The sequence below is a fragment of the Monodelphis domestica genome, chromosome 3 (genome assembly GCF_027887165.1).
Source record: "Monodelphis domestica isolate mMonDom1 chromosome 3, mMonDom1.pri, whole genome shotgun sequence".
In the NCBI taxonomy this organism is placed as follows: Eukaryota; Metazoa; Chordata; class Mammalia; order Didelphimorphia; family Didelphidae; genus Monodelphis; species Monodelphis domestica.
The window spans coordinates 175,038,423-175,055,456 of record NC_077229.1 but is presented as its reverse complement, the minus strand read 5'-3'; the positions used below and the strand labels follow the sequence as shown (position 1 = coordinate 175,055,456).

At 37.3% G+C, this 17,034-nt stretch overlaps 1 protein-coding gene and 1 non-coding gene across 4 annotated transcripts in view; one reads left to right on the top strand and one right to left on the bottom strand.

Moving 5' to 3' along the window:
- Nucleotides 1-17,034, top strand: part of CPQ (carboxypeptidase Q) — a 703,529-nt gene that overhangs the window by 297,098 nt on the left and 389,397 nt on the right. The window lies entirely within an intron of this gene.
- Nucleotides 16,652-16,755, bottom strand: LOC130458608 (U6 spliceosomal RNA). The gene has a single exon (XR_008918022.1). It is a non-coding gene; the product is annotated as a U6 spliceosomal RNA (small nuclear RNA).

The following is a 17,034-nucleotide window of genomic DNA, read 5'->3' as shown; positions in this document are numbered from 1 at the left end:
GGATTGCATTAACTGATCCCTTCTAGTCGACCTTTCTGGCTCTAAAGTGATGATTGTAATGCATATTTAGATATGAAATATATCTTTTGATAAAGAGTGTGCCATATTTGCCCGGAGGAAGCCTGAATATTACCAAATTGAGTGGAGCCTCAGGATTGCAATGAGATTGGCCTCCAGAAATAACACTTAGCATTTCTTCTGTACTTTGTTGGAACAGTGATCTCATTGCTGTGTATACTTCCTCCAGTAGTGGTGACCAAAATCTATCTGTTGCTTCTAGCTAGTGTTAGCCAGATGAAGACTTTTCTGATCAACCTATCCACCAAAGTCTATCTCCCCAAAGTGCCTTGTATAGATTTTTGTATGTTCTTTCTATGCATGTGTAAACTCCCCTGACGGAATGTTGGCTCCTTGAGGCCAGGGGCTATTAAGTTTGAAGGAGGGGCAGCCTTAGCACTTATCATCATATCTGACCCATAGTAGGCACTTTAAAAGGCTTTTTGATTGATTATGCCACTTTTCCCCATCCTCTATATGGCATGTCTACCCAACATACTTGGGACTTTTCTCTAGATCCCTTGATATGTCAAAGATCAGGTTATTCACTGTTGTTCACTTCTATTTAACTCTTTGGGACACCAAGGACCATATTGTCCATGTGGTTTTGGGCAAAGATACTGAAATGCTTGGCCATTTCTTTCTCCAATGGATTAAGGAAAACAGCTGTTAAAATAGCTTGCCCAGATTCACAAAGCTAGTAAATATCTAGCTCGATTTAAACTCAAGTCTTTCTGATTCTAGTGCCAGTGCTCTATCTGCTGAGCCATCTAGCTGACCCTGTAGGCTATTTATTAGTTATCACTTGTTCTGGCTACAGGACCAACCCAACTTTTCTCCAATCCCTCCTCTCTCCAATCATATATCTCTCTCAAGGCATCTTATATAGAGAGCTTCTTCTGTACAACTTATCATTGGTAATATAGGGTCTCCCAAAAGACTTAGGATGGTTTTCAGCCATTTAAACTTTAAATCATTTTAGTTTAAATTATTAAAACTTTAAGCTTTACTTTAAATTGTACTAAGTCTCTTGGGTCATTTTGTGTGTGTTAACTTAGTCATGCTTCTGCCATGTTTCTCTCCACCAACTTTTGTGTGACCTGAAACTTTAAATCTTTAGGGACCATAGAATTTTGTTCAACAGTTGAATAACTACAAAAAAGTCCTTGAATAATTAAAATTTTTTCAAGTTTAAAATTCAATTTCTTTTAATAAACTTTAATTCATCAATAGTAGTGGAATTAACTACTTTTGGACTTTATTATCACAATCTTTCTTATGCTTAATATAGAAGAAATTGCTGAAAGCAATATTGGGAAGACTAGATAGGCATAGAGGAGGTCTGTGTTAGAAGTGACAGTTTGGAGGATGTTGAGGGATTGGTTGACCAAGTACATGAAAGAGCGAAGGACACCAAATGTTTGGAGAAAATTAAGGTGGTTTTTATTTGCTAAGCATAGTTATATTTCAAAGGATATAATTTGACTTGGAAATAAATATATGAAAATACTATGATTTTATCATCACTGTGGACAGTTGTCAATGGGAGAATTCCCTGCAACAGCTCAGATCACAGCCTTTTCTGAATGAGTAGTGTGGCTCTGGGGGGTTGCCAGATGTTCAGAGAAGTAAGTGACTTCACTATCCATGGAGTAACTATCAGAGCTATAATTTGAACCCAGATCTTTCTTACTCCAAGAATAATACTCTATTTACTATAATCCACCACTTACCTCTTTTTTAGAGTGGAGGGGCTGTGGTCAAGGAGGTGCTGGTAAATGGTTAGCAGCTGGCATTCCTAAACTACAAGAAGACACTTTTTAAGTTTAACATGCCTCATTAACATTTTCCCCTCACCTTCCTGAGTCTAGTCAATCAATAAAACAATAAATCAAGCCCTAGTTTGTAGCATTTGCTGATTTCTTAGGTATAAAGTGCTCACACTGAAAATTTAAAAATCCAATATGAGCTGGATCTAGGACACTGCTGCCTATAGCAGATAGAAATATACATTGCAGGGGACATACGTTTTATGTGTACAATAATAAATAATTCAACTTAAAGAATAATGTGTGCAATATGAATTTTAAAAAATAAAATTTTGAAAATCAAGAAATCCCATTGAAGAATATATCAACATTTATGTCTTAAGCATCCTGTTAAAGGAGCAAACAATACACTGCAGACCTGATGGCCATATTTATTGTATGAATAATTAAAATTTTTTTCAAAGCTTATTAGGAAAAGGCAGCTTTTTTGTCTGCCATCTGAATATGTAGTTTAGAGATTTGTAAAGCCCTCTCAATGGGAACAGCAAGTTATTCTGCTTGGGTGGGAGTCTTTTTTACAAAGTTAAACAGCTATTTAAACTTTAATAACCAAAGAAATGATTAAATCTTTCATGAACTCATTGGTTAGAAAAGTTCATTTGTTCACATTTTAACCTTGAGCTAGAAATTAGGTGGGGAGACAGTTTTAAACTGGAATATTTAATTCTTTCTTAAAATTTTGAGCATTTTATGACTCCAAACTGGCCAATCTAAACCTTGGGTGGGGTGAGAGGGATGAAGAATACATGTGTGGCGAGGGTGAGCAATTTCATTGTTTATTTTTCAAATTTCTAAAATGTGTGCTTTCCAGAACATGCCTGTGGGCCTATAAAAGTAGCAACTAGAATGAACGAAAGCCAGGTTGACTGGTTTGAGTTGGTTAGACATCTAGGTAGTCAAGCAAAGAAAATAAATTATCCTTTTGTGGTACTCAAACAGAAGGACCTGGTTGTACTAGAAAAAAAATGAATTTTTAAATGAAAGTGAGAATATTTTCCCCCTCATAACATTTCTCTTCCTTTGTTCCATGAGCTCTTGCCATGGTTATCCCAATGAGCTTCTTAATCATTTAAATCTGAATCCTATTTAAGGGGAACTTATTTTTGCACAAGTCATATCCCTCCCAGTAGAAATATCAAGTCAAAGGAGCCTCATGGTATAGTGGAAAGAGTGCTTCTTTGGGAGTTAACTGGGCCTTGGTTCAAGTGTCAGGTCCTCTATCTGCAAGCCCCTTCACCTCAGCTCAGATCTCTAGCCTTGTCTGCCTTAGAAAAATGAAAATAACATCATTCCTTCTTCTTCATGTATTTGATCTCTCACCTAATCACTGTCTGTCTGAAAAGACTTTATCCAGAAACTAAATAAAACATTAGACATTGGAAAAAATCTATCTACAATCTTTCCTTAATAAATAATAGTCTACTCTCTGATCATATTCTCCTCATTCCAGAGATTCTGAATTTCCTTTGGTCACCATTCAAACCTCATTCCCTGTCCCCCATCTTCTGACTATCCCTGAGACTTGACTCCCTCCTAATGAGAAAGCTTTCCTGGCTAATCTTTCCAGCACTGGCTGCATGTTCACCCATTCCCTTAAGCTTGCTGGCTGAGGTGAAGCTGTTGGAATTCTCCTTGTTCCCTATTACCACTTCCAGCTTCTTTACCATCACCACTCAGTAACCTCCCTTCCTTTGAGGTTCTCGCAATTCACATCTTCAATCCAATCTAAATCCTGTTAACTATTGTCTACTGATGTCCAACATACCCTCCTTCTTCCTCAGTGAGTTCAGTACCTGCCTTTCTCTTCATCCCATTCCATTACTAGGTGCCTTCAATATACAGGCAGATATTCCCTTAATCACCATAATTTCACAGTTTCTTAGTTTATGACCTAATCCACTCCACTTCAGCCATGCACAAAAGACATTTGTAATCTTGATGTTGCCATCATCCACAAATATTCTGCTTCCAAGTTGATGAACTCTGAAATTCCTTTATCTGATCACAATGTATTATTATTCCACCCTTCCCTCTTCCTCACAACTCCAAACCCTATTCTTTGTCCACACCATGACTTCCAATCCTTTGACTCCTCAGTTCTCTCCCAGGCTATCACCTTGCAATAGCCAAACTCCTCTACTCTGCCTATCTTAACCCTTTGACAAATGGGTTCAATTCTATATTGTTCTCCTCCTGAGTCCCTTGCCCCCTTATAATGCTGATCTTGCCCTGCCATGCCTACACCTTTAATCATTCCCATCATCCCCATATTCTTACTTTACTCGTTTTGCTGAAAGAACGTAGAAGAAAAATAATAAAAGTGTGCTATTCAACTACAACTTTATGTTACACAACCTCAACTGGCTTCTCACTGTTACTAAGCAATTTTTCTATGATTCTCTTATAAAGGCAATCTCCCATTTACTATCTCAACTTGGTATCTCTTTCTTCACAGTGGCTCTTCCAAAACTTTTTATCCCTCTTTATGCTTCCCATGGCTCCCTTCTCTGCTCCCTTTCAGCTGAGAACTTTGCTTCATATTTTACTGAAAACAAAAACAGACCATTCACCAACAGCTCCCTTTTCTCTCCTCATCTTATGTTACCCAGATGCCTACTGCCACCAACTCTTCCTTTACCCTTGTCTTCCACAAAGGGCTAGCCCTTCTGTCTAAGATTAATCATCCTGAATGGTTGATTATCTAATTACTAATCATTTCTTCTGAACCCTAAGACCCTAGAGTAAACTTTCCATCTGATTTGCAGCTGAAATCTTCCAAATGCGCTACTTCCCTCATTAGAATTTGAATTGTTTGAGAGCTGAGACTATCAATTTTCTATTTGTATCACCAGCTTTTTGTACCTATTAAGTGCTAAATGAATGTGTTTTCATTCATTCTTTCACTCTGGCTCTGCTTATTTCATTCTACATCAGTTCATAAAGATCTTACCATATTTCTCTGAATTCTTCTCATTGATCATTTCTTACTTCACAATGATATTCTATTATGGGTATATACCACTATTTGTTTAACCATTCCCCAATTTATTCCCATCCAATTTATTTCTAGGTCTTTACTTTAAAAACTTTAAAAATAACACATGTGATGACCACATGATCTTAATGCTTAAGTAGAAATTATAAAGGCCTGCCTGCTTACCCTATGTGTTATTTAAAAAAAAAATTAAAAACCCACCCCAAAACAAACTTGTTAGAGATTGGAGAAGGAATGAAGAAATCCTATATCCAAGTCTGGATTTAATCCTGTATAAAGTTAGTTGATAATTAGGTTTTCCTGTTACTTCTGATATTTTGAATTTTCAGGCTCTTGTTTGTTTAGAATAGTGTTAATTCAGTTTTCTTTCAAATAGAAAACAAAGCAAAATGGTCTTTAGCTAATATTTCTTTGTTTAGTTTTCTAGTTGAGCTTTTTGCATTTGGCCAAGATTCCTAGTTTTATAAACCTATTTTCAAATGGAAAGTTCAAAAGCAATTTTGTCCTCCTCTAAGATAGTTACTATGGTTTGAAAAGAAAATCTATCCTCATTTGTTCTGTTGCTTGATTTCTTGGCATTCAGTCACCAGGTAAAATGTCAACTCTGGTAGTGATTATTAATACTACTTCTGTGCTTTGAAATGTCAGTCAAGATTGCTGTTGGCCTTTGGGATTGTGAGCGACACTTATTAGACTAGTAGATCAAGGAAAAGTGGAGACCTAGTTTGTGCAGATTTTAGCAAATGATTTGACAAACTCTTTTATGTTATTTTTCTGGAAAAGTCAGAGAGATATAGGCCTGCCTACAGAACTGGGTGATATGTTTGGAACATGTTTGAATAACTGTATTCAAAAGGTTATCATTGATGTTTTGTCGTCAACTTGAACAAGGTGTGTCTTAATTCTGTGTTGTTTAATTTTATGATGAATGACTTGGACAAATCCATACATGATACGATTCCCACTTTGCTGATGCCACAAAGCTTAAAGTAATAGTAACCCTGTTGGATGACACAGTCAGGATGCAATAGTCTCTTATAAGTCTAGAACAATGGGCCACATTTAAGAAGATGAAATTTAATAGAACTAAATGTAAAGTTCTTATCTTGATTCAAAAAATCAATTTGATAATTACAAGATAGGAAAAGCATGGCTAGATGATGATTCTTATGAAGAATATCTGTGAGTTTTACTGGACTGCAACCTCAAAATGGATCAATAGTGTAACAGATTAGCTAGAGAATCTAATGTTCCTTTAGGCTACAAAGTATTCATAACACAAGAGGATATATTTTCTTTGCCCTCTGTCCTGGTCAAACAACATCTGAAATATTATGATCATTTTTAGGCACCAAATTTTAGAAAGGAGAATGACAATCTAGAGAGCATTCAAGAGAAAGTACCTGGAATGGTGACGAATCTTCAGATTATTTCACACCAAAAAAATGATTTAAAAAACTGGGAAAATTTAGACTTGAGGAAAGAAGTATTTTTTAAAATTTTAATTAATTTAGAATATTTTTCCATGGTTAGAAGATTCATGTTCTTCCCCTGCTCTCCTCCAACCCCCTCCATAGTTGAGAAAAGAAGTCTTAATGATATTTTGAAACCTGTAATGCGAAAGAAGAATTATACTTGTTTGGCTTGGCCCCAGAGAACTTGTAGCAATGGGTTTCAGCAGCAGAGAAACAGATATAGGTTCAGTGATGGTCAAACCTTACTAACAGTTATCCAAAAGTGACTTGAGATACTGTTGGAAGTAATGGAGGTAAATCTCTCCCTTCTCCCCCATGAGGTTTCCAGTGGGAAGACTAGATAACCATTTGTTGACAATATTATACCTGAGGTACTTGCTTGGGTGGTCTCTTCCAACTTTGAGTTTCTGTGATTCTCTGAGATAAACTTAGGTAAGAGAAGAGAAAATGAAAGAGCTCATAACTGGTGTACCTGGCTTCACAGAAGTAATAACAATAACTAGTATTTATATAGGGTCAGCTAGGTGGTGTGTTGGATAGAGAGCCAGGCATGAGTCGGAAAGACTCAGCTTTGGGATTTCAAATATGGTGTCAGGCAATTTGATCCTGGCATATCTCTTAGTAAAGGGCAAATTACTTCAGTAACTTTGCCACGAAAACCCAAAATAGGGTCACAAAGAGTTGGACATAGCTGAAATGACTGACCACAACAAATATTTATATACTATTTTCCATGTTTGGTCCTCATAAAAACCCTGTGAGGTAGGTGCTGTTATTATCTCCATTTTGCAGATGAAGGGAATTGGGGACATTCAGAATGAGCAATTGATTTGTAACTATCCCTCATGAGGATGATGCCCATACTCTCCCTATCTCAGTTCTTATAGTCCCTTCTAGGGTTCAAGTCTCACTTCCAGTTTTAGCTTCTAACAAGGCCTTTCCTGATTCTCCGATCTGTTAATACCTTTCCCTGTTCCATTTCTCCTTAATATCTATCTCATATTTGTGTCTATTTATGTACATGTACATTATAAGTCCACCTGGCTAGATTGTAAAGTCCTTAATGGTAGGAGATATTTGACATTAGATTTCTAGAATTTAGTGCTATACCTGGCATACAGTAGGTGCTTAATCAATATTTTTTGTTGACAGATTATAATCCCCTTTTTAATTTGAGACTCAAATGCTATATTCTGCATGAGGTCTTTTCTGCTCCCCACCACTGCTTGGACCTTTCCCCCATAATTACCTTTAATTTCTTTTGTATATATTTTGCAATCTATTGTTTTACTCAATTATAAGCTCATTGAGAATAGACATTGTTTCACTTTTTGTATATGTATCTCCAAAATCTGCCAGCACATCCTAAGGTATACAGTTAGTGCTTAATAAGTGCTTGTTGATCGGTTACTCAATTTCTGTAAGGCCTGTTCCTATTGAATTAAAAGGGACATAGGGTGCTTTAGAAGTCCTGGAACTTAGCTGGACCTTAGAAGTTCTCTAAGCCATTTTCTTTTAATAAATGTAAAACAAGCCCAGAGAGATAAAAATGACTTGCCAGAGGCCATACAGATATGAGATTTAAACCCAGGTCCTGTTTCCAAACATTTATTCTTTTTAAAAAATTAATTACTTAGTTTGTTTCATTAATATTCCCAAATATCTCCCTCTCTCACCTCCCCACCTTAGAGATTAAGAAAAAGATATATGTATATATAAAACTAAGTCTTCCTTGTTTCTATTTATTAGTACTTTCTCTGGAGGTGGACACACCCAAATCATTAATTTATTCCCCCCTCCATGGAACTGCATTTTATTTATTTATTTTATAGGATAATATTTTCTACCAACCCCCACAATTATCTATTAATAATATTTCTGACACTTGTCCATTTTCTTTTAATTTTGTGTTCTAAATTCTCTCCCTCTGCTCCTTTGGTGAGATGGTATGTAATCTGATATAGATTTTACATGTGCAATCATGCAAAACATTTTCCCATATTAATCCTTTACACAAGTCATTTATACCTCAAGGTGAATAGAAATCTCAAGATTGGCTGTTTGAAGTAATATTGAAATGGTCCCTCTTTTCCTGGTTGTCATCTGAAAGAAGATGCCACGTCTTTATTTGATTCTCTTATAGCCCTACTGGACCTAGGGCAGCCACCCTCACAGCTAATCTTACTGGAAATATGCTTGTCTGACAGGCCCTGGGATCATACCATAGCATTATGATTCTAGAATTGGAGGAGACCAAAGAATATTTTTTCAAACTTCATTTTCTAGATGAGGAATCTAAGCTTGGGGAGGTTGACTTGCCCGAGGTCACGCAGGTAGCATCAGAAAAGAGATCTGAATCCAAGTTCTCTGATTCCAAATCCTCCATCAATGATTCCATCAATGTGGCATGCTGCCTCCCTAGGGTCCATGATCTCATGAACTGACTGAATTGATTTTTTTATTCCCCCAACCCCATTCATTGTTTGAATTGTCTTCTATTTCACATCTTATGATCAAAGCCTTTCGTTTTATGGGTCACAAATAACCTCCTCATCCTGTTCTCCAGTTTAGCTTCAGCTCCTTTGTTTTTGTGGACCCACTGGCTTTTCTAGATGGGAAAACCACAGTATAATTTTACAGGAAAAAATCATGGCATGGCCAATTTGAAGCCGAGTTGATCTGAGGCTGGTGCCTTTTGAAGTTGTCTCATTGCACTATTTATTTACTGGCCTGAGATCCCAAGCTCCTCTTGAATCATCTCTGCTGGGAAACGTAGGCAGAGGTTAATGTAGTTACTTTTGCTGCCATGAAAACCAACTTCTAAGAAGCTTGAGATGCCCATTATGGCTCTGTGGTAGCTTATAGGCCATCATAGTTATGCTGTTAGTTAAATTAAACATGAACGATTGAACAAAGAATATTATTATTCAGTGCACAATCTTGACTCGTAATTTAAGGTTAAACTAACTTAATTTTGATTCATGTGAATTTTTAGCAGCAATTATGGGCATTTAATGCAGTGTTCTTTCTCAGATGGGCATCTTCCCTTTGCAAAATTACCATATTTTATTCCAAGAATTAGTTTGCCAGATTTCAGTGGCTTTCTAGTTCTTTATTTTTCTCTTGGGTGTTTACATCCAGAGGCCTCTGTGTTTATAATAGCAACCGCTTTTTTGTTTTTTAGTAACAAGAATTTGTTACTCTGATCTGGATTCCAGGGTAGAAGAAGGCCTGGTGCCAGCCCTCCACTGGAAGGAACAGGTACCACAACAGGTTCCATGATCTTGGAATGCTTGCTTCTGGTGGATGAAACAGGGTCTAGAGTCATGAAGACCTGAGTTCAACTCTGGCCTCAGACCCTTAATAGTTATGTGACACTAGGCAAGTCACCTAATTTCTACCTGCCTCAGTTTCCCCCTCTGTAAAAAGAGGGGGTCAATGGCACCTCCCTCCCAGGTTTGCTGGGATAATGAGATAATAATATGAATGAAGTGTTTTTTTAGCTCAATGACTGACCCATTAAAGGTACCTAATAAGTGATCATTTCCATCTTCTAGTATTTTGCCTTCATTCTCTTTTCCAAGTTCCAGTTAATCTTCTTGCTTTCATCACTCCCTTGCTAATAAATGGTCAGTGCCTTATTGCCTCTCTGGGGGGGAAGTATGACCTTAACATCCCTAACACTCACCAGCCTTTGCTCATCTTGCTTTTTCCAGGCTCCATGCACATAACGTATGTATAAAAAAAGGCAGAGTAGGCATTAAGTAGAGTATTGGTCTTGGAGTCAAGAAGAAAGGCATGAATTCTGATTCTACTTTTTATATGAACTGTGTGATACTGAGCAAATCACTTTAAGTCTGTTCTCTAAGGCAAACCATTCCTAGGACTTTCCTGCGATATGATGAGTGGGTTGCTATTTGCATTGCTGGATGAAGTTCTCAGAGGAGGAATTCCCCATATGGAAGATTCACAGATGCCTCTAATAGCAACGTATCTTGGGCTTGGATTCCAACTTGGATTCCTTTCTGTTCTCCATTTGTAGTGCTTTTACTTAGGTGACTCTTGAGATAGGATAATAGCAAATAGCTAACAGTTTCCTCATCTGTAAAATGAGCTGGAGAAGGAAATGGCGAACCACTCCAGTATCCTTGCCAAAGAAAACCAAATGGCGTCATGAAGATTGGGCATGATTAACAACAACGGCATTTATAAGGAACCTATTATGTGCCAGATCCTAGGCTAAATATCTTAGTTGATCCTCACAATAACCCTTGGTTGTAGGAACTGTTATTATCCTCAATTTATAGATTAGGAAACTGAGTCAAACAGAGGCTGTACCTTGGCCAGAGTCTCATCACTAGTAAGTCAAATTTGAACTGAAGTCTTCCTGATGACAAGCCCAACACTCTATACATAGTACTACTTAGCTGCCTCTGTTCATGAAGGGGAGCTGAAATCTGTCTTTGCAACTTCTGTCCATAGTTCTCAAAGTTTCCTTTTGTGTCCAGTTAAAAAAAATTAATTCATTTTCATTATGACCCATATCAGGTTAAGAAATTTAGAGCCAAAGTTGTTAAATGACTTACCTGTGAAATGTAGCTAATAAATATCTGAGTCAGGATTTGAACCCAAATCTTATAACCTTATGTCTAGTGCCCTATCCCCACTATTCCTCTAGGACTATTTAAAAAAAAAATAGGCCTAGAGATGGGAGGTTCTAGGTTCAAATCTGATCTCAAAACACTTCCTAGCTGTGTGACCTTGGGCAAGTTACTTAACCCCCATTGCCTAGCCCTCACAACTCTTCTACCTTAGAACCAATACATGATGTTGATTCTAAGATGGAAGATAAGGGTTTACAAACAAACAAACAACAACAACAAAAACAAAAACAACTTAGAACTCTCACTGAGTTTTCAAAGAAGGGATATTCCTCAATAAGGGGTTGTGAATTTCCCATACGATGATTTCATACAGTGTGTGATGAGTGTCTAAATAAAAAGATGATGCTGGGCACAACCAACATTCCTGTTTGCATTTTGCTTTGTGTTTATTTATCTGTCATTCATATTGTATGTAACAACATTGGCACATTGTCAAAAATTCATTTTGTAAATTTATTTTGCTTTATATGCAGTTGAGGTTTTTTGTTTTTAGATTGTTTATTAAAATAATTTTAAGAACTTAAGATCAATATACCACATCATGCCTTGAGACTGGGCATTCCCACAAGCTATTGTTAATCATACTTTATTTTCTTCCTACGCCACTATTATGTAAATTTAAAATGTTTGAGCCATACTATATATTTTCCATCATTATCCACTAAAACCTTTTACTGAAAAAAAAAAGTCTAGAAGCTAGAAAGCCTAAATCTTTGAATGTTTGGTGAGAGATACATAGGGGAAGAGGATGAAGTGACTCCAAATGGCCCATTTATAACAATAAATGGGAACTACCACATTGATTATTCCTGGCTCCTCTGAAGTAGTCCAAGGGGGAAAGGTGTGTTTGGTAGTTTCCATGCTTTTAAAATGCAGATTTTTCTAAATGGGCACAGTGTCCCTTGAGGTTTCCATGTGGGAGCTAATGGAGAAGCAGTAGAGAGTGGTATAGTATTTTGTCATTTCCCACAACATCTGAAGTCATCATTCCTCCTTAAATTATCCTGTTTCAGCATTTGTGGTGGTCCTTGTAACCAAACTTTCGTTCTTGCCCCATGAATAATTCCTTCTGTAAATCTTTATTTTTGCCATGCTGGATTTTGAACTATGAGATGATGCATAAACCTCTTGGAGATAACTGATGATATTTCAAGATTTCGTCTCCTTGACCTTGTTGCAGATTCTGTTGCTGTTCCCACACAGATCCAGAACAGTGCAAAGGAGAGAGGGATATGGAAAGACCTATTAGTGGAGGAGAAGCTGAGAAATTTAGGAGCAGAGAAAGAAAGATAGAGGGAATATGAAGGTGTAACATGTCCTTTCATCACTTATGTCACAATAATATTCCATTACACTCATATGCCAAACAGAATAGCACTACCTAATTAACAGGCAATCCCTTCATTTCCAATTCTCTGCCATCACAAAAAGAACTACTATATATTTTTTTGTTCCACAGCTCCTTTTCTGCTTTTTTTTGATCCCTTTGGAATATAGGCCTACAAGTGATACCTCTGGCTCAAAGAGCATGCACAATTTAGTTACTTTAGAGGCATAATTCCAAATTATATTCTGGACTGGATGGACCAATTCCATCAACAGAGTTTCAGTGTGCTTAGGCCAGAGGGCATGGGCAGTTTTAATACTTTTGAGGCAGAATTCCCAGCATGGTTCCAGAGAAGCAGTTCTGAGGAAAGCTACCCATCTCTAGAGAGAGGTGACCAATTCAATATGCAGATTGGGATGCATATTTTTTTCTCCTTGGCTTATGTGGGAATGAATTTATTTTCTTTGAATATGCATATTTTACATGGGTTTTCCCCCCATTTCCCCAGTTGGAGGTAAGGGAGGTGGGAAGAAGAGGTTGTTAATTGAAAAAATAAAAGATTCTATAAAAGGCTTAACAGGCTATCATCAAATAGACTGAATGCTTGTGTATGAAATACTGGAATTGGCAGCTTTTGCAGTTCTTTCCTCTGGAAAAATAAGGAAGAAAATACAGGTGATTCATTAGGGAAGGGAGTTGATGATGGGGATGGGAGGGACCACTAACAATGATTACTCCTATTTATAATTTGCTTTAACAGCTCCAGTATCTTTGCCAAGAAAACCCCACAGACAGTATTGGCATGCTATGGTCTATATGGGCAGGAGGGGTCAGACACGACTGAACAACAACATATAGGGCTTTGTAGTTTACAAAGCACTTTATTTCCATTCAGGTTAGAACACAAATGGTGATCTCATTTGGGCATTACAATAACCATTTGAAGGATATAGTTGAGGAAATGGAGCCCAGATATGTTAAATGATTGCTTACAGTCAATTCAATTCAGTTCAATTCAATACACATTTACTAAATACCAACTATGTGCCAGGCATTATGCCAAGCACAAATAAGAAAATTAATGGCACCCTGTCCTCAAAATCTAATGGAATGTAAATCACACAATTTAGTAAACTTCTGAGGCAGGGTTGAACTCAGGCATAATAAAACATCAGTCATCAACCATCCGTATTGATTTAAAATAATAAAGATCATGATTAAAAAATTTATCAAGACAGGCTAGACCAGAGAGTAGCTAAAACGATGGAACTCCATACTTTGTACAATACTCCAGAATACATTCTTATGTGGTATGAAGTGTCTGTCTAAACCTAATTTCTGCCACATTGCTTTTCAGTTTTCCTAGCAGTTTTTTCATCAAATAGGGGATTCTTTCCTATGTAATTACTGTTTTCTGGGTCATTGAATGTGTAGCAGTCCATTCTGTGATGGTATCTCAAAAGTATAATTCTTTCTCTCCCCATTTTACAGAAGAGGACTACAGGTTAATGGCTTTGTCTGAGATTATGCAAGTAGCAAGTAGCCGATGAGGGATTTGAATCTCTACAATAGGGTTGTATCGAAGAAATAATATATGCAAAATGCTTTGTAAACCTAATGTACTATGTGAATGACAGCTACTCTTGTAATTGGAGTATGAAGTTAAGAGTGCTAGATTTGGAGTAAGGACACGAGTTCAAACCACAGATGAGCCATTTGTTTTCTTTCATTTTCCTTGGACCTCAGTTTCCTCAATGATAAAATGAGCAGGGATGGACTGGTTGACCTCTTAAGGTCCCTTCTAGCTCTAAATCTATAATCCTCTGACCCTAGGATTATTCTTATTCTCTTCTGTACTTTGAATTTCAAATCAAAATGATACTGGGGCAAGTCATTTTCCTACTATTGCTTTTTATTTTAAGCTTTATGTTCAATAGATTGTTGTGTGGATAGATAAAATGATTGCTTTTTGTAACTGAATAATACTATTAGGATGTAAGCCCATGTTGGGTAGGCTTCTTTTTTTCTTCTTTCTCCTCTTCTTCTTGCTTCTAATTATTATTATCATTATCATTATTATTTATTACTGAAACCATGCTCTCTAGTTAAGAATAATAGTCTTTGAAGTGCAAAGAACATTGAAAAAAAACTTCAAAAAAAGAAACTTCAAGGCAAGATAAGTATTTGATTAAAAAAAAAAAAACCTAAATGCTCACATAGCCTAAGTAATAGTGATATACTGTTGTCTTGCTTTGATGCTGTCTTTAGGAGTCTTGGGAACATGCTATCACAGAGCTCTTTTGGCCCTTTAAGAATTTAACTGCTTGGAAAGGGGCCCAAGAAAGATTCATCTCGTATGTACAGACTTTCATGATTTATTAAAATAGTTTCATAGCAAGATTCTGGTATGCTAGTAATTGATCCATTGGGTGTCATCCCTAGGAATGAAATGATCAATGTGAACTTTAGAAGTGAAATGTTATAGATTTGGAATAAGAACAGAGGAAACAATAAATGAGATTGCTGGAAGCCCTTCTTCAGATAATATTAAGGGAATTTAGGATACAAATTTTTCATGCTATAGTTATTGTAGGTTGCTCAAGTAGTAAGTGAGAAATCTAGGATTTGAACCTAGAGCATCAGACCCTAAATCCATTCTTTTTTTTAACCCTTACCTTCCATCTTGAAATCAATATTGTATACTTGTTCCAAGTCAGAAGAGTGGTAAGGGCTAGGAAATGGGAGTTAAGTAACTTGTCTGGGATCACACAGCTAGGCAGCTTAAGGCCAAATTTGAACTCAGGACTTCCTGTCTCTGAGCCTGGCTGTCAGTACACTGAGCCACCTAGGTACCCTCACCCAAATCCATTCTAATCCCTCAAAACAAAACAAAGCCACCCCCTTACTAGCTGGTACTACTTTCTTGGCACTAAACTCAGTGGTTAGCACTATTTTAATAGCACAATGTCCAGGAATGCCTAGACAAGTTCATTTAGCTTTTTGTGTTTAAAAGTAAAGTATCCCAAACTTTGGATTCCTATTGTTCTCAGTCATATTGTTAAGCTGGGTTGGCTTGAGAGGTATTTCTGAACCAAGGAGAGAAGCTCCTTTCATCTTCTGAAATTTATCTCTAGCATCAGTGCCATTATGGGGAAAATTGGTCCATATGTGTATGTGTGAATGAGCTACCAACAACTCAGACTGGGTTTTGTTAGTCATGATAATCTCTGTCATTTCTCCAGTCATATTCTTTCATTGGCAGCTTCCTAATGAGCTCATCTCTGAGCTGCCAAGAGATAGAGCACTGGGCTTTCTTCAGGTGATTTGAGAGATCTAGTCAGGCAGCCAATTAGCATTTTTATTTACTTTGGGAAAGCTTTGAGCCTTGGGACTTGGATAAGATTTGCCTAGTAGCATTTGTAGCATCTAATAGAAAGTGTCAAAAAAAATTCTACTTGCCGACTCAGACATGGGCAACAATAGCACCAGGCAATCAGAAAAAAAAAGACTGGGCATTTGGCTAGAGAGAAGATGGGACAATTGAGCAGAAAGTAAAGTCCCAAAAAGGTTAGCTAAGGCAAAAAGGAGCATTTAAATCCTGTGGCTGCAAAAAGGCAAGAGGTTAGCTGGAGGAACTTCAGCAGAGACATGGGTCAGAAACCTGGGCAAGATATTGAAGAACAAAGAGTCAGAAACCCAAGAGAGAGTATAAGGCAGTGATGGTGAAACTATGGCATGTATGCCAAAAAGGGTACACAGAGCCCTCTTTTTGGACATGCCTGCAGTCTCCTGCCAGAGTTCCTTACTAGAAAGCCAAAGGGACTTGGGGTGGAGCTATTTCCCTCCCTTCTCCATGTGCCTAAGGACATTCCTCACTCTACCCCCCTCTGACCAGCAGGCCAATGGGAGCACTTTCTCCCTCCCCTGTCTAGGGTAAATGGGGGGGGGGCAGGGGGCAAGATTGGGGGGCAGGACAAGGCATTCAGTCTTGGGGGAGGCAAGCATACCACTTGGTCTGGGGTAGGGTGGGGGCAGGCTCCACACTCTGTCTCTAAAAGATTCTCTATCATTGGTATAAGACAATGACAGAGGGTCTGGAAAACCAAAGGTGAATTCAGACCTCAGATGGATGACCAAGCCTGAGGTACCAATAGCAAGAATTGCATCTCTTTCAGTACTTTGCTTACTCTCTTCTAAGTCAGGAATTTCGTTTGGGGGGGATGTCTCTCAATAATTTTTATTTATTTGTTAGTTTTTTATTTAATTAATTAATTTAGAATATTTTCTCACGGTTACATGATTCAAAAAATATGGAACACTTCACGAATTTGTGTCATCCTTAGCAGGCACCACGTTAACCTTCTCTGTATTGTTCCAATTTTAGTATATTTGCTGCTGAAGTGAGCACTCAGGAATTTCTAGTGAGTTTCCTGGCCAAGGTCAGAGCAGCTCTTAGGGTTTGGGGTGGACTGAACCCACAAAGATATCTTCCTTCAAGATGAAACTAAAGCACCATGTTTTACATTAAAGGTTCTTAGTCTTTAATATAGAAACATGTTTATATAACTTCATATATATATATGTACATATATATATATATATAATCATCCTATCACCTACTTTCTCAAATGGGGAGATGAAGGGTAGGAGGAAGAGAGAGAATTTGGAACTAAATTTTTTTAGATAT